Below are 9,692 nucleotides of genomic sequence, written 5' to 3' on the forward strand. Positions count from 1 at the left end.
AGCTATGCAGCCACATCACCCAGTCCATAATCAGTCTGAATTGACAGCTAGGTTCCACATGAAAACTTCATTTTCCACATGATGTGGTTGGAACCTTGAAAGTTAGATACCTTTTCCAGAGGTTACTTAGCAGATGAAATCTAAGATATTTAAGAACATGAGACTAAAAATAATTGTGCATCTTGGGACAACTTCTCAGCTTCCCGGTATGGCTCACGTCTGTATCTTTAGAAACCTGATCATCTATATCTGAAAACAATTTTAAAAAGGTATTTTTTCTGTTTTTTTTAAGGCATATTTAATTTGTCCCAAAATTTTCCATACATAGGCAACATGGGATAATGTAGCTAACTGTACCTTTGTTTACAAAATATTTATTACAAAATTTTAGAAAATATTTACAAAATGTTCTCTATGCCTTGGCCACCTCTTTCTGCATATACACAAAGTCTTTTCTCCCATTCACAGCAAAAATAGTTGTTATGCAAGTTTGTTAATTTTTTTCTATGTATGGAGAGTTTGAGAACACCTGGATTATCAGCATACCACATACATAAAGCTGTAGTATATTTTCCATTGATTTATTGAATTAGTCAGTACTGAAGAAATAATAACCTTTTCTGTTGTTGCAAGCAAGAACTATGTATTAAACTTCTTTTCTCTCTGAAAGGACTTAGTAAAATGCTTCTTGATACGTATTTGTAAAAGAAATAATGGAGACTTATCTAATTTTTCTTTCTGGTTCCCCTACTTTTCCCCTACTCTTCATGGTGAAGATTTTTTCTTCACCATGCCATTCACCAAAGACAGAGCTGCTCTTTCCCACCTCCGAGCCTCTGCACCTGCCATCCCTCTCCCCGGATGCTCCTCCCCATCTCTTCAATTGGCAGTTTCTTCTCATCCTTCAGCTCTTGGCTTAAGAGCCACTTCCTCCTGGCTCATACTTGTATGAACTCAGCTTCTCACTATCTTATATGCCCAGTGCTTTCTTTAATTGTGGTCATGTCTGAATGACCAGGTGGTGTGTTTCACACCAGGTATTTGAGAAAAGGGAACCTAACCTATCTTGTTCATGGCTAAGTGGCAAGCATTGTGCCTACAATTTAAAAAGGCTTAACAAGTATTCATTGAAAAAAAAGTGATGAAAAGAAGGTAAAGCAGAGACCCAGAATGGAAAATTCAGGAGCTGACTCCTATTTGTCCTATGTCCTACGGCCATACCACCCTGAATGTGCCCAATCTCGTCTGATCTCAGAAGCAAAGCAGGGTCTGGCCTGGTTAGTACTTTGAAGGGAGAAAATATGGACAACTCAATGCACTTCATTTTCTTTTATCATTATTTTAAAAATTATTCAATTAATTAAATTCATTCCAGGGTGCAAGGGCAGCACATTGGTGGGTTCTGAAAGCTTCACTCTCTAACTTGAGGCTTTGGCTTGATTCCAGGCAGTGATTAAAGCCTCTAAAATTAAGGTGGGTTATTACATTGTGGATTTTTTTGTGTTTCTTTTGAAAATTGAACCCCACCTTCTATTCAAAAAATTGGCACATATGCTTCAGTTTTTTGCTGGTTTGGTTACAGAGAAAGAGCAAGTCTATTCTCAGGACAATGATTAAAATGCGTTTTCCTCTCTCTACTGTCAATAATCTTTCTATGTAAGTGGATCAAAGCTGACAGACCATTACAGCAGAACAGTACCCAGCTGACAATATTGACTAAAAAGCAACCACCTTGCTTATTTTCTGTTGACTTAACGATGGGACAGGCACAAACAGAACCTGCTTTCTTAGTTTTTAGTCCTTAATCCTGTCACGGTGCTTAACTACCACCATATCGGTCATGTAGAGAGAGAGATCCAACTAAAAATAAAAGCTTGTCCGGGGATGTTTTGAGACTATCACAAGGCCAAAATCACTCTTACATCTAGAGTTTTCTCCCTTTCATCTTATCAATCACAAAAAACTGCTCCCTAAATCCCTTATTAGAAATAATTTTTGCTGCAAAAACATCCTTAAACATTTTATAAATTTTATTTGTTAACTTATTTGGCTCTGGGTAATATATTTATACAAGTGATATCCAAAAAATAGAAATTCTTTTTTTCGATTTATTTTTATTTCAGGTTAATATAAGGGTACAAATGATTAGGCTGCATTGTTTTGCATGTCTAAGGTAAAGTTCAAGTTGTAGTTGTGTGTAGGTGTGCTGTGTACCCCAACATTGTGCACAATAGGTGAGAGCTTACCAGTGCTCCTCCCTCCTCCCCTTGCTGGCTTCCCACCTCCCGCCTCACTTCAACATCATTGTGTTTTTCTCTCTTGTGAGCATGTAGTGGCTTCATAAAAATATGGAATACTTCACAAATTTGCATATAATCCTTGCTCAGGGACCATGCTAATCTTCTCCGTATCCTTCCAATTTTCCAATATGTGCTGCCGAAGTGAGCACAGAAATTCTTATGAAGTGAGAAAGTTAATCTAAAAAAATATGTTTCAAATTGAATAAAATGTTTATGACCAATACATGCAAGAATGATTAAAATTGACAAAATATGTTTTGTCAATATTTAACATTTATTCCATTATGATTTTTTAGCTTTTTTCTTCCATTTTTTGAAAAAATTTTTAAAAATATTTTTTTCACATCCCAAACACAATCCTTTATAAAGCTTCTAAGCCTTAATCTCTCTCCCAGAAGTTCCTTACAAATAAATCAGCCCTAAAGTACGTAATCTGTGCAAAAGTCAAATTTGGAATTGTTCATTTTCAATAGATAATCATTCTTTACGGTAAAACTCATATATAATCTTGAAAATGTGTCCTAAAATAAAATACATAACATTTATGGGATAGAGAAATGAATAGGCTCTTGATCGCTTTTAACAAGAGACTTAAGAGAAATAAGATATTTTTGACATCCCTAAATACTGGGCCTACCAACTATTTCTTTTTTTTCTTTTTTTAAAGGCAGGGTCTCACTTCATCACCCTTGGTAGAGTACCGTGGCAGCAACCTCCAGCGTGTAGGCTTAGGTGATTCTCTTGCCTCAGTCTCCCGAGTAGCTGGGACTTACAGGCACCTGCCGCAATGCCCGGCAATTTTTTTTGTTGCAGTTTGGCTGGGGCCGGTTTTAGACCTGCCATCCTTGGTTATGGGGCCAGCGCCCTACTCACTGAGCCACAGGCACTGCCCGGTAGTTCTCAACTATTTTTATTCATGTAAGTTTACATTCTATAGAACGTCCCAGAAACAACATCAGTTTTTCCACCTAATCCACCATGACGGGATGGGGGAGGGGAGGAGGGCTAAAATCCTACACCTTGTGTTTTCATCAACCTGTGTGATCAACATGACCAAGATAACGTCTCTTAGCAGACTCAGCAGATTAATTAAAATTCTTTAACTTCTCTGCAAAGCATTCTGACTGATGGCCACTGTAAAACTTTGAGGCTGTATGTTACCTTCTAGAATGCCCGCATACTTCTGGCCAGAGATGAATTGTAAGCTTATTAAAATGGTATTTGTAATTAGTAAAATAAAATGCATACAGAAAGGAATAATGAGTGCAAAGGGAAAGAAAAGTTGCTATTTCTATGGGAACTAACTTAAATGCCTTAGGAAAAAAAAAACTCAATAGAAGTAATATAAGACAAGACTATAAAGAAATGACTCAGGCAACAAACTTACCTTGGACTTACAGAGAAGAGGATTTTAGATGTGAACGTAACTTTAACACAAAGTAAAATCTATGCATGCTATAGGAAAATCACACGTCTAGGTTAAGAGCAAAAGGGTTATAATTCTCACATCTGGTTGGAAGCAGAGATTTAATTTCTAAATCCTAATTAAGCTTATTTCCTTTTCACAACAAATCTGGACAAGGCTAAAATACCACCCCCTGCAAAGAAAACCAGTGGAATTTCCAATTTGTAATATAGAGAACAGTTATTTTTACAAGTTGTGTATGATTCCTATTTTATCATATGACTTGAAGTTGGATCGAGCTGTAATGTGTTAAGATTTGCATAAATATACTAATTCCAATGACTATTCCTCAAGGATGTAATGAGTGTGATTTCCTGGCAAATTAAGCTAAAATTGTTCCACAATCATTTTTACCTTTTGGTTGGGCAGTCTTGGGCTCTTGAATAAACCTCTCTGACCATCAGCTTTCTCCAATGTAAAATCATGGGGATGATGTGAGAACTAAATGAAACAATTTATGTAAGAGCTGGTGCGTGGCAGTTACCCTTCTCTGCTGTGAGGCAGTGCCCCCACGGGTTTAATTAAAGCTTTGGCTCTCTGCGTCTCAGTGAACAAAAACTTGGAGCGTCATAATTAATGGAAGAAATCCAAAAAAAAAAACCCAGAATGTCAGAACCACATGCAGGAGAGAAACGAAATGAGCTGGCATCCTTTTTAAACTCCTAGATTCATTACCCCCCACCCCACTCTCCACAATCCCCTAAATTTAGACGGGTCTCTGTGTTTGAAAAATTGCACGAGACTGCCATCTAGTGGCTACGTGAGAGAAAGTCAAACCCTTTATAGTTAAGAACGGGAGATACGAATCCTTCCAAAAGTTATGTCTAATTTTTAAAAATATCTCCTCTACGTAAGACTAATTGGCAGCAAAATGCCAAATTTTTAAATCACAGCAACAAAGCTACTGACAAAACACATCTAGTTCTCTTCGACTGCATGCCCTATCTTCTCAGCCAGGGTCTTGCTGTTCTGTGGTCTTACGGTTTTTTGCCTGTTAAAACCAGCTGTCAGCTATTACGTTAAAAAGAATATGATTAATTTAAATTGATATTTTACTTTTAAAAATATGATTAAATTAAATTGATATTTTACTTTTAAAAATGGCAAAGCTAGTCCATAGGTAATTTGTATTTTAATTAGATTGTAAACATTATTGTACTTTGTGATATATTTTATACTCTATCTAAAAATACAATTACCTTCTTTAAATAGATTTATGGGACACATGTGCAGATTTGTTACATGGATGTAATGTGTAGTGGGGAAGTCTCGATATTTGTGTATCCCTCACCCAATTAACATATACAGCACCCATTAGGTAGTCACTCCTCCCCTACCCCCCTCTCGCCTTTCCAAGTCTTCAGTGCTGGTTATTCTAGTCTTTATGTCCATGTGTTTTTATCATTTAGCTCCCACTTATAAGTGATAACCTGGAGTATTTAACTCTCTGTTTCTGAGTTATTTTATATTTAAGATAACGGCCTCTGGTTCCAGCCATATTGCTTCAAATGGTAGATTCCAGAATTTCATTCTATGTAATGGCTGAGCAATATTCCATGGTGTATATATGCTACCTTTTCTTTATTTTTTTTGGTTTGTTTTTAATTTCAATAGATTTAGAGGATACAAGTGTCTTTTGTTACATGGATGAATTGTGTAACGCTGAGGTCAGGGCTTTTAAAGTGTACCTGTCACCAGAATAGGGTACACTGTACCTGGTATGTAGATTTTTAACCCTCACCCCCCTGAAAACCTTCATCCTCCTTCAGTTTTCAATATCTATTACACTGTTTTATGACCATATACCACTCACTTACTTCCCACTTATAAGTGAGAACAAATGGCATTTATTTTTCCAGTCTTGAAATATTTCGCTTGGTATAATAATCTCTAGTTTTATCGAAGTTGATGTGAAAGATATTATTTCATTCCTTTTTATGGCTGAGTAGTATTCCATGCCACATATATGAGATATACATATATCTTATTTTCTTTACCTGCTCATCAGTTGACGGGCATTTAGGTTGATTCTATTAATTGTGCATCAATAAGCATTCAGGTGCAGGTGTCTATTTAATAAAATGATTTCTTTCTCTTTGGGTAAATAACAATAGCAGAATTACTGGTTGGAATGGTACATCCATTCTTAGTTCTTTGAGAAATCTGCATACTGTTTTCTATAGAAATTATACTAATTTACATTCCAATTAAGCATGTATAAGCATTCCCTCTACTACATCCTCACCAACATTGTTTTTGTTTTTGTTTTACTTTTTAGTGATAGCCATTCTGACAGACTAAGATGGCATCTCTTTATGGCCTTTATTTGTATTTCTATGAGAATTACTGACATTAAGTATTTCTTTATATTTGTTGATCTTTTGTATTTCTTTTGAAAAAAGAAGTTCTTTGCCCACTTTGGGGTTGTATTTTTTCTTTCTGAGTTCCTGGTAGATTATGAATATTGGTCCTTTGCTAGATCCATAGTTTGCACATATTTTCTCCCATTCTGTAGTTTATCTGTTTACTCTGTTGTTTCTTCTTCTGTGCAGAAACTTTTTGGTTTAATTAACTCCCATTTGTCTATTTCATTTTGTTGTATTTGCTTCTGGGGTGTTAGCCCTCTATACTCTTTACCTAGGCCAACATCCAGAAGAATTTTTCTATTGTTTTCTTCTAGAATTTTTATAGTTTCTAGTCTTACAGTTAATCTTTAGTCCATCTTGAGTTGATTTCTGTGTATGATGAGAAATAGGGATCCATGTTCATTCTTCTGCATATGGCAATTCGATTTTGCCAATACCATTCATTGAATAAGATGTCCTTACCCCAGTGTGTTTTGGTCTGCTTTGCTGAAGATCACTTGGTTGTAAGAATGCAGCTTTTATTTCTGGGTTTTCTATTCTGTTCCATTGACATTTACGTCCATTTCTATACCAGTACCATGCTCTTTTGGTATTGCAACTTTCTAATATAAATTTAATCAGGTCATGGGATGCCTCCAGCTTTGAACAAAGCTACCCTTCTTGCTTAGGGTAGCTTTGACTACTTGTGTTTTTAAGTTCCATAATAGTATTGTATTTTCTAGTTCTGTGAAAAATGGCATTGTCATTCTGATAAGAATTACATTGAATCTGCAAATTGCTTTGGGAAGTATAGTCATTTTAATGATATTGATTCCTCTAATCCATGAGTATAGATATTTTTCCTTTTGCTTGTGTCATCTTCAATTTAATTCATCATTGTTTTGTAGTGCCCTTTGTAGAAATCTTTCATCTCTTTGGTTAAGTATATTCCTAGGCATTTTTTGGTAGTTATTATAAACAGAGTTAAGCTATATGATTTTGTTCTCAACTTGGTTGTTATTGGTGATAGAAATGCTGCTTATTTTTGTACATTGTCTTAGTATCTTGAAGCTTTACTGAATTCATTCACCAAATCCTAGAGTCTTTTGGAGAAAATGTTACAATCTTCTAGGTATAGGATCATATCATCAGCAAATAGAGATAATTTGACATTCTCTGTTCCAATTTGGATGCCTTTTTTGTTTGTTTGTTTTCTTTGCATTATTATTATTATTATTGCTTAATATTTCTTTTTTTTTCTTTTTTTTTTATCGTTGGGGATTCATTGAGGGTACAATAAGCCAGGTTACACTGATTGCAATTGTTAGGTAAAGTCCCTCTTGCAATCATGTCTTGCCCCCATAAAGGATGCCTTTTATTTCTTTCTCTTGCCTGATTTTCTGGGTAGGATTTCTAGTAATGTGTTGAACAGAAGTGGTGATAGCAGGCACACTTGTCTTGTTCCAGTTCTTAGGGGGAATGCTTTCAAATTTCACTTATTCAGTATGATGTTGGCTGTGGGTTTATCATCTATGGGTTTTGTTGTCTTGAGTTATGTTTTTTCTATGTCTAGTTTCTCGAGGATTTTTATCATGCAAGGATGCTGCATGTTATTGAATGCTTTTTCTGCATAAGTTGAGATCATCATGCAGTTTCAGGTTTTAATTCTGTTTGTGGTGCATCACATTTATTGATTTGCATATATGTTGAACCATCTTTGCATCCCTGCAATAAAACTCACTTGATTATTATGTATTATCTTTTTGACATGCTGTTGGATTCGGTTTGCTAGTATTTTATTAATAATTTTTGCATCGATGTTCATAATGGATATTGGTCTGTAGTTTTCTCCTTTTGTTGTATCCTTACCTGGCTTTGGTATCAGAGAGATACTTACTTCACAGGGAGGAGTCCCTCTTCCTTGTGTTTTTGGAACAGTTTCTGTGGGAGTAGTACTGGTTCTTCTTTGTGTGTATGGTAGAATTTGGCTATGAACCTATCTAATCCTGGGCTTTTTCCTATTGGGATATTTTTTATTACCGATTCAATCTATTCCTTGTTGGTCTGTTCAGGATTTCTAGTTCTTTCTGGCTCAGTCTTGGGAGGTTGTATGTTTCCAGGAATGTATCCATTTCCTCTAGGTTTTCTAGTTTGTGGACATAGAGATGTACATAATAGTCTCAAATGACCTTTCTTTTTTCTGTGGAATCAACTGTAAAGTCATCTGTTTTAATTTTGATTGTGTTTATTTGAATTTTCTCTCTTCTATTCTTGGTTGACATAGCTAGAGGTCTATCAATTTTGTTTATCTTTTCAAAGAGCCAATTTTTGTTTCATTGATTTTTGAATTGTATTTTTTTCTCAAGTCAGTTTATTTCTGCTATAATCTTTGTTATTTCTTTTTTTATGATGGTTTGGGGTTTGACTTGTTCTTGTTTTTCTGGCTCCTTGAGGTTCTATGTTGTGTTGTTAAGTGAGTAGGGCACCGGCCCCATATACTGAGGGTGGCGGGTTCAAACCCAATCCCGGCCAAACTGCAACAACAACAACAAAAAAAATAGCTGGGCGTTGTGGCGGGTGCCTGTAGTCCCAGCTACTTGGGAGGCTGAGGCAAGAGAATCGAGTAAGCCCAAGAGCTGGAGGTTGCTGTGAGCCGTGTGACACCACAGCACTCTACCAAGGGCAGTAAAGTGAGACTCTGTCTCTACAAAATAATAATAATAATAATAATAAATACATATATATAATCTTTCAGTCTTTCTGACGTAAGCATTTAATACTATAAACTTCCCTGGTTAGAATTACTTTTTCTGTTTCTCAAAGGTTTTAATATGTTGTGTCTCTATCTTCATTTTAATTTCCATCTGGATTTTGCCATTGACCAAAGATCATTAAGGAGCAGGTGTTTAATTTCCGTGCTTTTATATAGTTTGGAAAGTCTTTTTGGAATTGATTTCTATTTTTATTCCACTGCAGTTGAAGAATAGACTTGATATGAATTTGACTTTTTAAAATTTATTGAGACCTGTTTTGTGGATGAACATATGGTCTATGAAAATGTTCCATCCACTAATAAGAAGAATGTATATTCTGCAGGCATTGTGTAGAATAATCTGTAAATGTCTGTAAGTTCCATTTGGTGTAAAGTCCAATTTAAGTCTAATGTTTCTTGATTATAGTCTCCATGATCTCTCTAGTGCTGTTGGTGGGGTGTTGAAGTCTACCACTATTATTACATTGTCATCTGTCTCTTTCTTTTTCTTAGGTCCCGTGGTAATTGTTTTATGAAATCTATGTGTTTGGTACATATATATTTTGGATTGTTACATCTTATTGTTGAATTGATCTTTTTATTATAATGACCTTTTTTTTTTTTACTGTCTGTTTTAGCTGATATAAGTACAGCCACTACTTGGCTGCTTCCTTCTGTTGATGCAACTACTATCCCATGGCTGCCACAAAGAGTGGGGCTCAAAACTTTGCTCTGAAATACCTGGGGAAGACCAAGTGGTGCTCAGACCATGAATTCCCTGTTCACTAGCCCTCCCTGGTGCTTCTCACCTGGCTGCTCCATCAGAGGAG

The 9,692-nt window shown here is 35.7% G+C and overlaps 1 non-coding gene across 1 annotated transcript; it reads right to left on the reverse strand.

Annotated features, from left to right (window-relative positions):
- Positions 1 to 2,342: 2,342 nt before the first annotated feature.
- LOC128569364 (U6 spliceosomal RNA) lies at positions 2,343 to 2,449 on the reverse strand. Its single transcript, XR_008375327.1, has one exon. It is a non-coding gene; the product is annotated as a U6 spliceosomal RNA (small nuclear RNA).
- Positions 2,450 to 9,692: the final 7,243 nt, after the last annotated feature.

The sequence above is a fragment of the Nycticebus coucang genome, chromosome 17 (assembly GCF_027406575.1).
Source record: "Nycticebus coucang isolate mNycCou1 chromosome 17, mNycCou1.pri, whole genome shotgun sequence".
Classification (NCBI taxonomy): Eukaryota; Metazoa; Chordata; class Mammalia; order Primates; family Lorisidae; genus Nycticebus; species Nycticebus coucang.